Source organism: Microcaecilia unicolor, chromosome 1, assembly GCF_901765095.1.
Source record: "Microcaecilia unicolor chromosome 1, aMicUni1.1, whole genome shotgun sequence".
Lineage (NCBI taxonomy): Eukaryota > Metazoa > Chordata > Amphibia > Gymnophiona > Siphonopidae > Microcaecilia > Microcaecilia unicolor.
The window spans coordinates 5,880,567-5,899,848 of NC_044031.1; positions in this window are offsets into that span (position 1 = coordinate 5,880,567).

A 19,282-nucleotide genomic window follows, 5' to 3' on the forward strand; every position below is an offset into this window, starting at 1 on the left:
CTGTTCACATTGGGGCGTCCACACGTGTCCAAAATCAAGGGTGCCACAAACTTTAATTTATATTCTGAATCTGTCTCCTTTCCCTTCTCCTGAGGTGCTGGAAGTGCATGCTCAGGTAAGTGAAAGGAGTCAGGCTGGGCACAAAATACTTGGAATTGTTTGATATTTGGACACTGGAGATCAGGACATCCCTATTCCTTTTTTTCTTGCTTATCCTGGGCAGCTATCAATTCGCTTTTTATTCTGTCTAATTCTAGCTGCATGGTATATTTATCTTGTTCCCATTTAATTTGTTGCTGTTTCAACTGGTCTGTCTGTGCTTTGAGTTCATGAAAGGGGATGTAGCCTGAGGAATTTCTAAAATTACCTCTGCTCTGCCCTCTCCATGGGGCCTGTCCTGAGTTTCCTGACCTAATGCTGTGGGAGGGCCCTTCTGCTTGCCATTTCTTTGCTTCTGACACAGTAATTACCTGGGATGGCTGAGCTTTCCACACAGATGAAATCCTAAGCATTAGCGTGTCAAAAGGAGTTTCTTTGGGGTCCTCAGCAAACAATCTGAGATGTTTAGTAATCTCGGGGGAAAGGATTTCCAACAAAAATTCTTTATGATGTGTCTGACCATAATCTTCTATTTTGGGCCAACCCTCCTGGTCTCGAAATGCTGCTTCCAGCACCCACAATCTGTGCGCAAATTCTTCTAGTGTGTCATTTGGCAGGGGTGCTTGCATTTGAGTACAGCGAAATAATTGCTCAAGACCCTTTTTCAATAACTGGTATGGGTGGGTGAGAGATCCTACTTTAAAATAGTGGGGTCCTAAAGCCACGTGCATAAGTCTGTCAAAGTCAGACGTTTTTCTCTTATACTTTCCTAGGCCCCAGTGAATCAGTGGCCCATTTGCACCATTCATTCATATTAAAAGGCATAGGGCCGACCTTCTGTGTTATCCTTTCAATGTCACTATCTTTTAATGAGTCATACAGTACCAAATTTACTGGTGTTCTGGGGTCTGTACTGGACTCAGTTTCTGTGTCTGCAGAATCCTCCCTGTCCCTCAGGTTAGTGCTTGCGCCTGGGGTTTCCTCATCTAAGCATGTTTGAGTGCTTAAGTCAGTGTTTTCAGTCTTAGATTTGCCCCCACTTCTCAAATCCACTACACACACTTCTGTGTGCTTTTGTGGTTCTATGAATTGAAAACCTGGCTTGTAGGGTGTTTCATAGGCTGGCGGTGCTGAGGGAGAAATACTTGGGGTCTGCCAGTGCACAGAGTTAATCTGGTCCTTTGAGGCACATTTACTTTTTAAATGTTTTAATTCTGTTTTAGCCTCGTCCAATTGTTCATTTACATGTAAGAAGGAATTTGTTGCTTGCACAACCTGTGCCCGTTGCATCGAGATGCACACTTGTGCGTCCTCAAGGTCCCTGGTTAACTGAGTGCACTGAGTGGTCAGGTCTGCATTTTGCTGTTTCAAAGTAATTAGTCCCCTACACAGGCCTTGTATAAAAAGGCATTTCCGTTTATTAGTTTTCTTTTTGAACTCTTGGGAATGGTGAATATCATACCAGGAATCCTCTGGGAATTCTCCTTCAAATGGGCCTCCCTTTCTTTAAGATCAAAAGCGTCCATGGTTGAGGCTGCTTAAAAATACTTAAATTGGTACCGGGGCCTGGCTAGTTTATTTTATAGATATACATATATGGAACTAGCTCTGTGTAGCTCTTGGATTTGGAAAGGCCCTCTTTATGGAGTAGAGGGGCTGGAGGGATAGTTTAGAATGAATATAGATTAAGCAAGGCAGGTGTTAAATTAGATATGCCAACTGTCGGTTCCCTGTCAGGCAGAGCTGACTTTTCACCAAGACAGAGACTGGCTGGTAGAGAAATAGTTCAAAGTGACAGGAAATTAAGTGATTACCAAAGACAGATATGTAGTGTTTAAAAATGTGGGACTGTTTCACTTGGTACTCCTTCCAATAAAGTTGGAAGATCTGTCAGTCTTTTCTGAGCAGCCCCAAACACAGCATTAAATTACTTTAACTTTCCATCCCCCTTAACAAGCTTAGAAGTACATATGCAAACATGCAGAAAGCAAAACAATGTCTTACTTACCCAGCTGGAGATCCTCTTTTTGAAACCGAGACGAGCTCCCCAAGATGTCAGCTATCGTTGTCTAGGGTTGGTCCCGGGGTCCACTTCACAGAGGCAGTGGGTTCCCAAAGAATATGCAATCCACACGGATTTGGATATATAAAGTATATTCTATTTGCATATATGTATTGGCTCACAGCACTTAGTACAGGAAAAAGGGTATAAGCTGTCTTGGGGTGTGTATTTAGAGGGAGGGAGAAAGAAAGGATAGGGTGTTTGTTCATAGGAAGAAAGAAACCTTGGACTAGAGCTGTCTGAGAAGGGGGGGAGCAGAGCCAGGTGCTCTGGTGGCTAAAGATGGAGGTGTGCAGAGAAAGAAGAAGAAGAAACAAAGACAGCCCAGCAGAGTCCCGTGCCCTCTGCTGCAGGGAGAAAGGCAGAGAGAGACCTAGTGCCCTGGACACAGAGAAGTGCCCGGGACAGAGAGAGGGGGGGCAGTAGACCCCAAGCTGAGCTCTGTGCTCTGCTGCACGGAGAAAGACAGAGCACGGGAGAGCCCTAGTGAGCTCTGCTTTATACCTAATAAGAACTGAGAGGGAACAGGAGCAGAGAGAGATCAAAAACTTCTCTTTCCCAGTTATTTCCTTTACAGAACTCCAGATACTTTCTGAAGTCAGGAAAGGTGACAACTTTCACAGGTGTCCTGGAGCCACACTGTCTAGCTTTGGTTGCTCTGAAGCCTTGCTCCCAGATGGAACAAAAGGTATGTTAATCAAGAGTAATTGAGAAACCAAAGGGCTATTAGGCTTCTCTGAGCACCATTTGGCCCATTTCATCCTCAATGGTTCCTGCAGGAGAGGGGGGAGAGTTTATCAGAGGTCAGAAGGTGGTTTAATATTGTCAAACTGATTATAAGTATGTCCAGCAATAATTTTGACCTCCTGCAATCCTGACAGGGTGTTCACTCCATCTAACAGGTCTAGGCAACCTATCCAGTGTGAAACAATTGATGCTTTTTTAAACTTCCCTTTTGGCTAAATGCTCTCCCACACTCAGTACATTTGAATGGCTTCTCTGCTGTGTGGATTCTGAGATGGTAATTTAGTCCTGATTGTTCAGAAAATCTTTTATAACACTCAGTACATTGGAATGGTTTCTCTCCAGTATGGCACCTTTGGTGGGATTTTAGCTGTGATATTGTATAAAACGTTTTTTCACACTCAGTACATTGAAATCTCTTCTCCTTTGACTTCAATGGCTCTTTGTGATTTGTTTGGTGGAATACTAAGAGATATTTGCGACTAAACCTTTTCCCACATTCAGTACATAGAAATGGTTTCTCCCCAGTGTGAATTCTCCGGTGTCTTATTAGGCTTCCTCGCCATGTAAAGCTTTTCTTGCATTCGCTGCAGGGAAATGGTCTTTCATTTTTGTGACTTTTCTGATGTATTCTTAAGGAGTTCTTTCTTGCGTAAACCCTTCCACACTCAGAGCATGAAAAGATTCTTTCTCCGGTGTGAGTTCTTTGGTGTAAGGTGAGATAACTCCTGCGTGTGAAGCCTTTATCACACTCAGTACACGGAAAGGGTTTTTCTTTTTTGTGAATATTCTGATGTGTGATCAGGCAGTCCTTGCGTGTGAAAGTTTTTCCACATTCAGAGCACGAAAAGTTTCTCTCACCTGTGTGCATTCTTTGGTGTAACGTTAGATGACTCTTGCGTGTGAAGCTTTTCTTGCATTCACTACACGGGAAGTGTTTTTCTTTTTGGTGAATTACCTGGTGGCCTTTTAGTACAATCATTGAACTTAAAAATTTACCACATTCAGCACATTGAAATGGTTTCTCACACCCGTGGAGTTTCTGCTGTATTATTAGGGAGTCCTTAAGACTAAACTTTCTTTCACGGTCAGTGCATTGTACAGATGTAGAAGGCCTCTCTTCTGGGGTACTGCTCTTCCCTCTGTGTTTTTTCAAGTGTTTTGTTAGGTTATCCTTATGACTGAAACATCTGTCACACTCAGTACACGGAAAAGGACTCTTTTGTGTGTGTGTTTTCAGATGTCTTCTTAAGCTGTCCTTATGATTAAAACATTCAGAACTTGAAAAATGCCTTTTCTTTGTGTGTGTTTTCAGGTGTTGTGTTAAGTGCGTCTCGTGTGTGAAAGTTTCCCCACGTTCTTCTGTCTTCTCTCGTTTCGTTTCCTGTCTGATCTCGTCACCTAATGGATATTTTAAAAAGGCATTAGTCATGTATTTGTGACCATAGACACATTTCTGCATTTCTCGTTGTATCATCACTGCTCTGAGATTTTCACACGCTGATACGGCTGCACATCCCTGACCAATCACTTGTGCTTAATGCGACACTCTCCAGGTTACAATTAATTCAGGTGTTTATAATTACGGTCATATTTCCCTCTTCTTAGCAGCATAACATTGGCTGCAAGTCAGCTACTGTATCCAGTTTAAAATTATTTTCTGGACACACATTCTTACAGAATCTCATGAAATGTTTGTGCAACGATAATCCTAGTTACTTATCTGTGAATTTTCAGCGACAGGTATCGCGTCTGTTCTTTAAAGGTATTGATGCTCCCAAGCGTCCTTACAGAATTGAAGCATAAACCCGCACAGCTGTGCCAAAACGTAGGCGCTCATTCACACCTAGACCTGGCGTACAGAGGTGCATCTGTAACTTACACCATTCTATACGTTACGCAGTAACTGGAGGATCAGTCCATGCGCCTGGTTCTTCCCCCAAGCCTTTAATACACAGAGTGACTGACTAGACACTCATTCTGCACCTGGACTAACTTGCGACACACACTGTAACTTAGACCAGTTCCTTATGTCTTGCTTAACTATACAAGTAACTTGCCTTGAGTTTAGTTAACTATCAAATGATCCCAACTGACTCTGTACCACCTACCTTGTTCCCATCATATATCTGCTCTTGGGCCCCCAGCTATATGTTGTAGAAAAGCATTATCATATCTACGTTGTTTGAATGTTCTGATGTTTCATTGGTATTATGCTGGCATTCTATTATAGTAACATAGTAGATGACGGCAGAAAAAGACCTGCACAGTCCATCTAGTCTGCCCAACAAGATAAACTCATATGTGCTACTTCTTGTGTATACCTTACCTTGATTTGTATCTGCCATTTTCAGGACACAGACCGTAGAAGTCTTGCCCAGAACTAGCCCCACCTCCCAAACACCAGCCCTGCCTCCCAATCTCGGCTAAGCTTCTGAGGATCCATTCCTTCTGTGTTATTTGGATGCTCTAATGCTTCTTTATTGCACTTGTATCCCACATTTTCCCTCCTATTTGCAGGCTCAATGTGGCTTACAAAACCCTGTTATGGCATAGCCATGCCAGGGTATAGAATACAACTGGTGTTACAAAGAAGTCAAGGAAAACAGGAAGATTTGGTCAAGCCGTTATAGAGAGATACATTCTGAGTAAAGGTGGATGGGAGTTGTATTCTAGTTGGTTATCCAGCTTATAATCGAACGAGAAAAACGCCCAAGTTCCGACCTAAATCGGGAGATGGGCGTTTTTCTCACAAAAACAAATAAAGCGGTATAATCGAAAGCCGAACCTTGGACGCTTTCAACTGCACTCCGTCGCGGATGCGGACAAAGTTGACGGGGGCGTGTCGGAGGCGTGGTGAAGGCGGAACTGGGGCGTGGTTATCACCCGAACAGAGATGGGCGCCTTTCGCCGATAATGGATGCGTTTGTAGCTAGAATTTAGGGCACTTTTCCTGGACCCTGTTTTTTCACGAATAAGGCCCCAAAAAGTGCCCTAAATGACCAGATGACCCCCAGAGGGAGTCGGGGATGACCTCCCCTGACTCCCCCAGTGGTCACTAACCCCCTCCCACCACAAAAAAATAATGTTTCACAACTTTTTACTTTCACCCTCAAATGTCATACCCTCCTCCCAAGCAGCAGTATGCAGGTCCCTGGAGCAGTTGGTAGGGGGTGCAGTGGACGTCAGGCAGGTGGACCCAGGCCCATCCCCCCCCTACCTGTTACAATTGTGCTGCTTAATGCTTAGTCGTCCAACCCCCCCAAACCCACTGTACCCACATGTAGGTGCCCCCCTTCACCTCTTAGGGCTATAGTAATGGTGTAGACTTGTGGGCAGTGGGTTTTGAGGGGGATTTGGGGGGCTCAACACCCAAGGGAAGGGTGCTATGCACCTGGGAGCTCTTTTACCTTTTTTTTTGTTTTTGTAAAAGTGCCCCCTAGGGTGCCCGGTTGGTGTCCTGGCATGTGAGGGGGACCAGTGCACTACGACTCCTGGCCCCTCCCACGAACAAATGCCTTGGATTTATTCGTTTTTGAGCTGGGCGATTTCATTTTCCATTATCGCTGAAAAGCAAAAACGCCCAGCTCACACCTTGGCGAATAAAACATGGGCGTCTATTTTTTTTTGAAAATACGGTTCACTCCGCCCCTTCACGGACCCGTTCTCGGAGATTAACGCCCATGGAGATAGGCGTTTCTGTTCGATTATGCCCCTCTATGTGTTCTTGTGGTAAGCTTTGTAAAAGAGATAGGTCTTCAGAGATTTGCGGAAGTTAATGAATTCGTTGATCGCTTTCAAGTGGGTTGGGGGTGCATTTCACAGCTGCGCACTCATATAGGAAAAGCTGGTTGTGTGTGTTAGTTTGTATTTTAATCCTTTACAGCCGGGGAAGTGTAGGTTGAGGAAGGTGCGGGAGGATCTTTTAGCATTTCTGGGTGGGAGGTCCACGAGATCTAGCATGTAGGTTGGGGCATCTCCGTAAATGATTTTATGAACAACTGTGCAGATCTTGAACGCGATTCATTAATATTATGACATTTTAATATTTCTATGTTATCTGAATGTTCTAATGTGTGTTTATTAGGGATCTGGGTGTCGTCGTCGATGATACGCTGAAACCTTCTGCTCAGTGTGCTGCTGCGGCTAGGAAAGCGAATAGAATGTTGGGTGTTATTAGGAAGGGTATGGAGTCCAGGTGTGCGGATGTTATAATGCCGTTGAATCGCTCCATGGTGCGACCGCACCTGGAGTATTGTGTTCAGTACTGGTCTCCGTATCTCAAAAAAGATATAGTAGAATTGGAAAAGGTACAGCGAAGGGCGACGAAAATGATAGTGGGGATGGGACGACTTTCCTATGAAGAGAGGCTGAGAAGGCTAGGGCTTTTCAGCTTGGAGAAGAGACGGCTGAGGGGAGATATGATAGAAGTGTATAAAATAATGAGTGGAATGGATCGGGTGGATGTGAAGCGACTGTTCACGCTATCCAAAAATACTAGGACTAGAGGGCATGAGTTGAAGCTACAGTGTGGTAAATTTAAAACGAATCGGAGAAAATTTTTCTTCACCCAACGTGTAATTAGACTCTGGAATTCGTTGCCGGAGAACGTGGTAAGGGCGGTTAGCTTGACGGAGTTTAAAAAGGGGTTAGATAGATTCCTAAAGGACAAGTCCATAGACCGCTATTAAATGGACTTGGAAAAATTCCGCATTTTTAGGTATAACTTGTCTGGAATGTTTTTACGTTTGGGGAGCGTGCCAGGTGCCCTTGACCTGGATTGGCCACTGTCGGTGACAGGATGCTGGGCTAGATGGACCTTTGGTCTTTCCCAGTATGGCACTACTTATGTACTTATGTACTTATTATGCTGACACTGTATTATATCAATGTTATTTGAATGTTTATTAGGTGTTCTATTGGTATTTTCCGAGGACAAGCAGGCTGAATAGTATCACTGATGGGTCGTCGTCCGCGACAGCCCAGGAGACCGCAACATTCCTCAAAGCATAGAACTTTCGGGAACGCAACGTCGTGCGGGCCCAGACACTCTGTGCATGCGCGAGGGGCTTCCCGCCAGCGACGCGAGCGTGTCACGTTCAGTTTCCCTTTGATCCGCGCTTCAGGAGAGTTGTGTTCAGAGCGACTCTCTTCTTCTCGGCTCAGGAGATCCGTTTTTTTTGTGTTTTATGCCCCCCTTTTCCTCTTTTTCTACTAGTTTAGCTCAACAATAATAAAAAAAAACAACTTGATTTGATCGGCCGCATCTTTTTCCCTTTTTTGTGCCTTTTTAAGTGGCACAATCGAGCCCTTTGATTTTGCGGACTCTATTTTCCCACCCATGTCATCGAAGACTCCTACTACTATTACTACTATTTAGCATTTCTATAGCGCTACAAGGCATACGCAGCGCTGCACAAACATAGAAGAAAGACAGTCCCTGCTCAAAGAGCTTACAATATAATAGACAAAAAATAAATAAAGTAAGCAAATCAAATCAATGAATGTGAACGGGAAGGAAGAGAGGAGGGTAGGTGGAGGCGAGTGGTTACAAGTGGTTACGAGTCAAAAGCAATGTTAAAGAGGTGGGCTTTCAGTCTAGATTTAAAGGTGGCCAAGGATGGGGCAAGACGTAGGGGCTCAGGAAGTTTATTCCAGGCGTAGGGTGCAGCGAGACAGAAGGCGCGAAGTCTGGAGTTGGCAGTAGTGGAGAAGGGAACAGATAAGAAGGATTTATCCATGGAGCGGAGTGCACGGGAAGGGGTGTAGGGAAGGACGAGAGTGGAGAGATACTGGGGAGCAGCAGAGTGAATACATTTATAGGTTAGTAGAAGTTTGAACAGGATGCGAAAACGGATAGGGAGCCAATGAAGGGTCTTGAGGAGAGGGGTAGTATGAGTAAAGCGACCCTGGCGGAAGATGAGATGGGCAGCAGAGTTTTGAACCGACTGGAGAGGGGAGAGGTGACTAAGTGGGAGGCCAGCAAGAAGCAGATTGCAGTAGTCTAAACGAGAGGTGACAAGGGTGTGGATGAGGGTTTTGGTAGAGTGCTCGGAAAGAAAGCTTCAAGCGTTGTACTCGCTGCAACCGGACCATTCCGAGCACCGACTCTCACGCGTGGTGTCTTCAGTGTCTTGGGCCTGACCACTTCCCATCTTCTTGTAAGCTCTGCAAGCTGATGAAGAAGTGGACCCAAGTGGCTCGAGAAGCTCAGCATGAAAAACTGTTTTCTGAGTGGTCCGGTCCTTCGACATCGGCACCGAGGGCATCCACATCAGCGTACATGTCGAGGGAAGCAGCAACACTGGGAGCACAGGTAATGGCTGCCGAGAGACTGCATTGAACTGGGAGCAGTGAGGCATCGAGTGGGTCTCCATCCATCTCAGGGCCTCCTGCTCTGCAGGCCCCCTGGGACCGACCTTTGTTGGACCCGGCCCCGAGGAGGCATGTGGATTCCACGTCCTCCTCATCAGTACCGAGGAGTCTCAATGACGGGCGTCGAGCGAAGGCGAAGAAGCACCGTCATCGATCTCCTTCCAGACATGGTACCGAGAGCTCTGGGGAGCCGAGGGAGTCGACACCCGAGAAGCATCGGCACCGGGAGGATCGCTCACCCTCTGTTCAGGAGCGATGCGTCGGTCGTCCGGCAGCCTGGTACCGGCTCTTGAGCCCCCTCAGATTCCTGCACCGGTCCCACAGCCTTTTCCCGATGGCAGCTCTTGACGAGCGCATTCAGGCCCTTCTTCCGGAGCTTCTGGAAGGCTTGCTTCGCCAGTCTGCCTCGGTGTCGGGGGTGCTTGCGCTTTCTGCATCGACTATAGAGGCGGCATCTGGGCCATCACCTTTGAGGAGGTCTCCGCCCTCGGTACCGCTTGTGGTACCGGAGCTGGTTGCCAGCTGGGTTGACTCCCCCTCGACATCGGTGGAGGAAGCTTCTCCAGAGTCCAGGCAGGTGTCAACTTCTCTACGCTCCCCAAGAGGTCGTCGATCCTCGAAGTCGAGACAGGCTCGGGTTCGGGCTGCTCTTAGGGAGCTTCTGTCCGATACCGAAGAGGAGCACTTGTGGGAAGACCCCAGGTACTTTTCGGAGGAAGAGTCCTGTGGGCTCCCTTCTGATCCAACTCCACCGATTGAAGTGAGGATGTCTCCACCTGAGAGTCTTACTTTCTCATCCTTTGTGCGGGAAATGTCTAAGGACATTCCATTCCCTATGGAGGTTGTGGATGAGCCCGGGGCTGAGATGCTCGAGGTCCTGGATTATCCTTCTCCACCTGCAGAATACACTCAAGGAAGTGCTGATGCGGAATTGATCTTGCCCTCTCTCTAATCCAGTGGTCCCCAAAAAGCCCAAGTCCCAGTACAGAGTCCATGGACAGCCTGTAATGGTGAAGGCCCAACTTCCTCACGATTCCATGGTGGTGGACTCTGCTCTCAGAAGCGCCAAGAGTACTAGAGACTATGTCTCGGCGCCCCCAGGCAGAGAGTCTAGGACCTTGGATTCTTTTGGGAGGCATACCTATCAGGCTGGAATGCTCGCCGCCAATATCCAAACATACCAGCTGTACAAGAGCATTCACTTGCGGAACTCGGTGAGGCAACTGTCCAGTTTAGTTGAAGCACTTCCTGCGGAGCTTGCTGAACCTTTTCACCAGGTGGTCAAGCAGCAGAAGGCATGTCGCAAATTCCTGGTCAGGGGGTTTTACGACACTTTTGATGTGGCATCCGGAGTAGCTGCTCAAGGTATAGTGATGCGCAGATTCTCATGGCTGCGTGTCTCTGACCTGGATCAGAAGACCCAGCAGCGAATGGCGGATGTTCCTTGCCGGGGGGATAATCTCTTTGGAGAAAAAGTAGAGGATATGGTTGATCAGATGAAAAAGCATCATGATGCCATGGATTCTCTCTCCCGCCGGACGTCTTCTGCTACTGCCTCCTGATCCAGGAGGTTTTTTGGAGGGAGGAGGAGTGTTCCCTATTCCTACATTAGGCATAGGTACACTCCTGCCTCTCAGCAGCTGGTTCAGGCTCAGCCCCAGCACGTGCGTTCTCGTCAATGCCGTGCGCCTAAGGCCCCTAGGGCTCCCCAGCAAAAGCAAGGAACGGGCTTTTGACTGGCTTCAGTGCAGCACAGCCGCAGTAAAAGTATCTGTACCGGGCGACTTACCGGTCGGGGGGGAGGTTGATATTTTTTCACCAACGGTGGCCTCTTATAACCTCCAACAGGTGGGTTCTTCAAATAGTCCGGTTAGGATACACCCTCAATCTGGAATCCAAACCTCCAAACTGCCCATCGGCAGCTCATTCTTACAGCTCCCAGCACAAGCAGGTACTTGCAGAGGAACTTTTCGCCCTTCTAAAGGCCCATGCGGATGAACCCATTCCACCAGGGGAAGAAGGGCTGGGATTCTATTCCAGGTACTTCCTTGTGCAAAAGAAAAACAGGGGGGATGCGTACCATCCTAGACCTAAGGGACCTGAACAAATTCCTAGTCCGAGAAAAGTTCAGGATGGTTTCCCTGGGCACCCTTCTTCCCATGATTCAGGAAAACGATTGGCTATGCTCTCTGGACTTGAAGGATGCTTACACACACACACACATCTTGACACTTCCAGCTCACAGAAAGTATCTTCGCTTTCGGCTGGGAAAGCAGCACTTTCAGTACCGTGTACTGCCCTTCAGCCTGCTGTCTGCACCCAGAGTGTTTACAAAGAATCTAGCGGTAGTTTCAGCGTTGCTACACAGACTGGGAGTGCATGTGCTCCCTTATCTTGACAATTGGTTGGTGAAGATCCCTCGGAGGTGCTAGAGCTACTGGGTTTGTAATAAATTACTCCATCTCACTCCTGTCAAAATATTGGAGTTGATTAGAACACTACTGGACACGAAGTCAGCTCGGGCTTATCTTCCTGAGACAAGGGCAGACAACCTCCTGTCCCCGGTGTCCACAGTTCGAGTGTCTCGGCAGATCACAGCTCGGCAGATATTGAGACTTTTGTGGCACATGGCCTCTACAGTACGTGTTAACACCCATGGCACGTCTTCATATGAGATCAGCTCAATGGACCCTAGCTTCCCAGTGGTATCAAGCTACAGGGAATCTGGAGGATGTGATCCAACTGTCCACCGATTTTCAAAATTCTCTTCAGTGGTGGACAATCTGGTCCAATTTGACCACTGGACGAGCATTCCAAATTCCTCAGCCACAAAAGGTGCTGACGACGGATGCATCTCTCCTAGGGTGGGGAGCTCATGTAGATGGGCTTCACACTCAAGGAGCCTGGTCCTTCCAGGAAACAGGTCTTCTGATCAACCTCCTGGAACTACGAGCGATCTGGAACGCTCTGAAGGCTTTCAGAGATCGGCTGTCCAACCAAATCATCTTGATTCAAACAGACAATCAGGTTGCGATGTATTACACCAACAAGCAGGGGGGCACCGGATCTCGTCCTCTGTGTCAGGAAGCTGTTCAGATGTGGCTTTGGGCACGCCGTCAGGGCATATTTCTCCAAGCCACTTATCTGGCAGTTGTAAACAACAGTCTGGCCGACAGGTTGAGCAAGGTAATGAATATTGGCAAGATCTTCAGAGCGTGGTGCACTTCCTCAGTGGATCTTTTTGCCACTCAAATCAATCACAAGGTCCCTCAGTTCTGTCCCAGGCTTCAGGCCCAGGACAGACTAGCGTCAGACGCCTTTCTCCTTCATTGGGGAACCGGTCTTATGTATGCGCATCCTCCCATACCTCTAGTAGGGAAGACTTTGCTGAAACTCAAGCAAGAACGCGGAATCATGATCCTGATTGCACCCTTCTGGCCGCGTCAGATTTGGTTCCCTCTTCTTCTGGAATTGTCCTCCAAGGAACCGTGGAGACTGGAGTGTTTTCCAACCCTCATCACTCAGAACACAGGGTCGCTTCTTCATCCCAACCTCCAGTCCCTGGCTCTTACGGCCTGGATGTTGAGAGTTTAGAATTCATCTCCATGGGTCTTTCAGAGGGTGTCTCCCGAGTCTTGCTTGCTTCCAGGAAAGATTCCATGAAGAGGTGTTACTCTTTCAAATGGAGGTTTGCCGTCTGGTGTGACAGCAAGGCCCTAGGTCCTCTCTCTTGTCCTACACAGACCCTGCTTGAATACCTTCTACACTTGTCAGAGTCCTGGTCTCAAGACCAACTCCGTAAGGGTTCAGTTCAGTGCAATTACTGCTTATCATCGGCGTGTAGAGGGTAAGCCTATCTCTGGACAGCCTTACTCTCACAATCCCTCCCACCTCCCCTTTGGAGTTATTTGTTTTTTTATTTAACGGAAGTATGCGCTCGCGCAGCAGTTGAAAAATCAGTCCGCGCAGGCACGCTCACCAAAAAAACTATAGCAAAACTTTTTTGGTTTTGCTATGGCAAAATGCCAGTTCCAGGGCCAACGCAGACTTGACCCACGTGTGAGAATCATCAGCCTGCTGTCCTCGGAGAATACCTGCTAGAGGTAAGTATCTTCGCTTTATGCATGACGAAAACACCAGCTCTATAGACGCTTTTTCAAGTGTACAGCGCTGCATACGTCTACTAGCGCTATAGAAATGATAAGTTGTAGTAGATCTTTCAGGCTTTTTCCTCCTTTTACTAACTGTGAATTTGCTTAGCGTTAGATTGTAAGAATCGGTTTTCCTTTGGTTGGTATTAACGCTTCCTTATAAAATACCATTTAGGACACAACTGAGCGTAACTGGGGCTTTTCTGTCCTGTTACATGCACAAGAGGTGTTTAACTGGGGCAAAACATCTACCTAAAGCAGCTCAGGATAAGACTGGATGAATGCGTGTAGCTTGTCTGCTTATTGGCCAGGGGATCAGATTGTAGGGAACAGGAGGAATCTCATGCAGGCCAGTTTTAGACATGGTGGGAAGGAGGGGGTCCCTGATCCCCCTTCCATTCATCTCCCCACCTGCATTACTACTACGCGGTCCAGGCATCTCTTCCCCTTCTCCCCACCACAGTCCATTTCCCTCCCTTTCCCTCACTCTTCTTTAAAATGTTTATTTCCCTTATCAGAGGGGCCCCGGCACGACTGCCATCCTCACAAGCTGTCTTTGCAGCGATCCGCCCAGGTGGAAATAGGAAATGGCATCACAGGGGTGCGGATCACGACAGAGAGGGAAAGCTTCGAGGCAGCCACAGGCAGATTGTGAGAATAGCTACTGCACCGGGACCCCTCTGAGAAGGGAAATAAACTTTTAAAGATCGGGAAGGGAGAAGGAGAAGAGATGCCTGGACCACGGGGCCCCCTGGAGCCTGTGGGGCCAAAGGCAGCTGCCTTGTTTGCCCCCTCCCTCCCTAATGCCGGTCCTGCTCACATGAGGATGGAGTAAGGTAGAACAATCTCCTATGGACCCTTGAACCCAGCACCCAGGGACTCCATGAGCCAGACTTTCACTATTCAGGCCCCTGCCACTCTGCAGGATATTAGACAGAAATATGGACAGAAATTGTTGTGTGATCTCATTTTCCGGAAGTGTCGTATCTTTGGAATTTGGAAAAATGGAAACCAAAAGAATCAGCCTTTGTGTCTGCTAAAAATGTAGATCATGCAATCCTTACCTAGAGACATCAGGGTCTCATAATTCTCCTTCATCACCTCCCTCCAAAGCTCCTTCTGCCCTTCATCTAAATACTCCCACTCCTCCTGGGAGAAAGAGACAGCGATGTCTTCAAACGTCACCCGCATCTGAAACACAAACCAGAAACAAAGTCCATCAAGCCCATTATCCTGTTTCCAACAGTGGCCAATCTAGATCACAAATACCTGGCACGATCCCGAAAAAGGTCTGAATAATATTATGAATATCAGCCTGATATAGCTTTATTTATACTTTATATCAGTCTCTGCCCTTCTTTCTCAAAGCGTCATTAACGTGTCTGCCTGTCCCGTTCCCCGGTCCTACCTGCGCTCCGGGTGTGGGGGGCGATGGTCGGCGGCCCTCGCGACGCCCGGGGCTGCGGGGATGGACCTCCGGAGAGGCCGACGCTGCCGCGGGTCGGGCAGAGACCGGCGACCTGCTGGAGCGAGCGCCGGCCTCGGAGAGCGGGGCGTTGCGCCGGCCAAGATGGCGGCGCCGGCGTCGACGCCTCCCGGGGCGGACCAACACGGAGGCTCCACCCACCTCAGGCCGGATTGGCGCGCCGGGCCTAAAACCCCGCCTGGAGGGCGGGCCGGCCAATCCTGAGGCTCCATCGCCTCCTGGAGCCGGGTTGGTTGGTTCCTCTCCCGGGGAGGGGGCGGGACGGCGCGACATTTAAACCAGAGGACAGGGGAACTCAACTGCTTCCGTTTCTATGTATGCTGAAGCCGGCACAGTGGTTTTCCCGGTGCTACTTGCTAGCCGCCCTTGCTAGCCATCATTCACAGACTGTGCTACTTGCTAGCCGCCCTTGCTAGCCATCATTCAGAGACTGTGCTACTTGCTAGCCGCCCTTGCTAGCCATCATTCACAGACTGTGCTACTTGCTAGCAGCCCTTGCTAGCCATCATTCACAGACTGTGCTACTTGCTAGCCGCCCTTGCTAGCCATCATTCAGAGACTGTGCTACTTGCTAGCCGCCCTTGCTAGCCATCATTCACAGACTGTGCTACTTGCTAGCCGCCCTTGCTAGCCATCATTCAGAGACTGTGCTACTTGCTAGCCGCCCTTGCTAGCCATCATTCAGAGACTGTGCTACTTGCTAGCCGCCCTTGCTAGCCATCATTCAGAGACGGTGCTACTTGCTAGCCGCCCTTGCTAGCCATCATTCAGAGACTGTGCTACTTGCTAGCCGCCCTTGCTAGCCATCATTCAGAGACGGTGCTACTTGCTAGCCGCCCTTGCTAGCCATCATTCACAGACTGTGCTACTTGCTAGCCGCCCTTGCTAGCCATCATTCAGAGACGGTGCTACTTGCTAGCCGCCCTTGCTAGCCATCATTCAGAGACTGTGCTACTTGCTAGCCGCCCTTGCTAGCCATCATTCACAGACTGTGCTACTTGCAAGCCGCCCTTGCTAGCCATCATTCAGAGACGGTGCTACTTGCTAGCCGCCCTTGCTAGCCATCATTCAGAGACGGTGCTACTTGCTAGCCGCCCTTGCTAGCCATCATTCAGAGACTGTGCTACTTGCTAGCCGCCCTTGCTAGCCATCATTCAGAGACTGTGCTACTTGCTAGCCGCCCTTGCTAGCCATCATTCAGAGACTGTGCTACTTGCTAGCCGCCCTTGCTAGCCATCATTCACAGACTGTGCTACTTGCTAGCCGCCCTTGCTAGCCATCATTCAGAGACGGTGCTACTTGCTAGCCGCCCTTGCTAGCCATCATTCACAGACTGTGCTACTTGCTAGCCGCCCTTGCTAGCCATCATTCAGAGACTGTGCTACTTGCTAGCCGCCCTTGCTAGCCATCATTCACAGACTGTGCTACTTGCTAGCCGCCCTTGCTAGCCATCATTCACAGACTGTGCTACTTGCTAGCCGCCCTTGCTAGCCATCATTCACAGACTGTGCTACTTGCAAGCCGCCCTTGCTAGCCATCATTCACAGACTGTGCTACTTGCTAGCCGCCCTTGCTAGCCATCATTCAGAGACGGTGCTACTTGCTAGCCGCCCTTGCTAGCCATCATTCAGAGACTGTGCTACTTGCTAGCCGCCCTTGCTAGCCATCATTCAGAGATGGTGCTACTTGCTAGCCGCCCTTGCTAGCCATCATTCACAGACTGTGCTACTTGCTAGCCGCCCTTGCTAGCCATCATTCAGAGACTGTGCTACTTGCTAGCCGCCCTTGCTAGCCATCATTCACAGACTGTGCTACTTGCTAGCCGCCCTTGCTAGCCATCATTCACAGACTGTGCTACTTGCTAGCCGCCCTTGCTAGCCATCATTCACAGACTGTGCTACTTGCTAGCCGCCCTTGCTAGCCATCATTTCAGAGACTGTGCTACTTGCTAGCCGCCCTTGCTAGCCATCATTCAGAGACTGTGCTACTTGCTAGCCGCCCTTGCTAGCCATCATTCACAGACTGTGCTACTTGCTAGCCGCCCTTGCTAGCCATCATTCAGAGACTGTGCTACTTGCTAGCCGCCCTTGCTAGCCATCATTCACAGACTGTGCTACTTGCTAGCCGCCCTTGCTAGCCATCATTCAGAGACGGTGCTACTTGCTAGCCACCCTTGCTAGCCATCATTCAGAGACTGTGCTACTTGCTAGCCGCCCTTGCTAGCCATCATTCAGAGACGGTGCTACTTGCTAGCCGCCCTTGCTAGCCATCATTCACAGACTGTGCTACTTGCTAGCCGCCCTTGCTAGCCATCATTCAGAGACGGTGCTACTTGCTAGCCGCCCTTGCTAGCCATCATTCAGAGACTGTGCTACTTGCTAGCCGCCCTTGCTAGCCATCATTCACAGACTGTGCTACTTGCAAGCCGTCCTTGCTAGCCATCATTCAGAGACGGTGCTACTTGCTAGCCGCCCTTGCTAGCCATCATTCAGAGACGGTGCTACTTGCTAGCTGCCCTTGCTAGCCATCATTCAGAGACTGTGCTACTTGCTAGCCGCCCTTGCTAGCCATCATTCAGAGACTGTGCTACTTGCTAGCCGCCCTTGCTAGCCATCATTCACAGACTGTGCTACTTGCTAGCCGCCCTTGCTAGCCATCATTCAGAGACGGTGCTACTTGCTAGCCGCCCTTGCTAGCCATCATTCACAGACTGTGCTACTTGCTAGCCGCCCTTGCTAGCCATCATTCAGAGACTGTGCTACTTGCTAGCCGCCCTTGCTAGCCATCATTCACAGACTGTGCTACTTGCTAGCCGCCCTTGCTAGCCATCATTCACAGACTGTGCTACTTGCTAGCCGCCCTTGCTAGCCATCATTCACAGACTGTGCTACTTGCAAGCCGCCCTTGCTAGCCATCATTCACAGACTGTGCTACTTGCTAGCCGCCCTTGCTAGCCATCATTCAGAGACGGTGCTACTTGCTAGCCGCCCTTGCTAGCCATCATTCAGAGACTGTGCTACTTGCTAGCCGCCCTTGCTAGCCATCATTCAGAGATGGTGCTACTTGCTAGCCGCCCTTGCTAGCCATCATTCAGAGACTGTGCTACTTGCTAGCCGCCCTTGCTAGCCATCATTCAGAGACTGTGCTACTTGCTAGCCGCCCTTGCTAGCCATCATTCACAGACTGTGCTACTTGCTAGCCGCCCTTGCTAGCCATCATTCACAGACTGTGCTACTTGCTAGCCGCCCTTGCCAGCCATCATTCACAGACTGTGCTACTTGCTAGCCGCCCTTGCTAGCCATCATTCACAGACTGTGCTACTTGCTAGCCGCCCTTGCTAGCCATCATTCACAGACTGTGCTACTTGCTAGCCGCCCTTGCTAGCCATCATTCAGAGACTGTGCTACTTGCTAGCCGCCCTTGCTAGCCATCATTCAGAGACTGTGCTACTTGCTAGCCGCCCTTGCTAGCCATCATTCACAGACTGTGCTACTTGCTAGCCGCCCTTGCTAGCCATCATTCAGAGACTGTGCTACTTGCTAGCCGCCCTTGCTAGCCATCATTCACAGACTGTGCTACTTGCTAGCCGCCCTTGCTAGCCATCATTCAGAGACTGTGCTACTTGCTAGCCGCCCCTGCTAGCCATCATTCAGAGACTGTGCTACTTGCTAGCCGCCCTTGCTAGCCATCATTCAGAGACTGTGCTACTTGCTAGCCGCCCTTGCTAGCCATCATTCAGAGACTGTGCTACTTGCTAGCCGCCCCTGCTAGCCATCATTCAGAGACTGTGCTACTTGCTAGCCGCCCTTGCTAGCCATCATTCAGAGACTGTGCTACTTGCTAGCCGCCCCTGCTAGCCATCATTCAGAGACTGTGCTACTTGCTAGCCGCCCCTGCTAGCCATCATTCAGAGACTGTGCTACTTGCTAGCCGCCCTTGCTAGCCATCATTCAGAGACTGTGCTACTTGCTAGCCGCCCTTGCTAGCCATCATTCACAGACTGTGCTACTTGCTAGCCGCCCTTGCTAGCCATCATTCAGAGACTGTGCTACTTGCTAGCCGCCCTTGCTAGCCATCATTCAGAGACTGTGCTACTTGCTAGCCGCCCTTGCTAGCCATCATTCACAGACTGTGCTACTTGCTAGCCGCCCCTGCTAGCCATCATTCAGAGACTGTGCTACTTGCTAGCCGCCCTTGCTAGCCATCATTCAGAGACTGTGCTACTTGCTAGCAGCCCTTGCTAGCCATCATTCAGAGACTGTGCTACTTGCTAGCCGCCCTTGCTAGCCATCATTCACAGACTGTGCTACTTGCTAGCCGCCCCTGCTAGCCATCATTCAGAGACTGTGCTACTTGCTAGCCGCC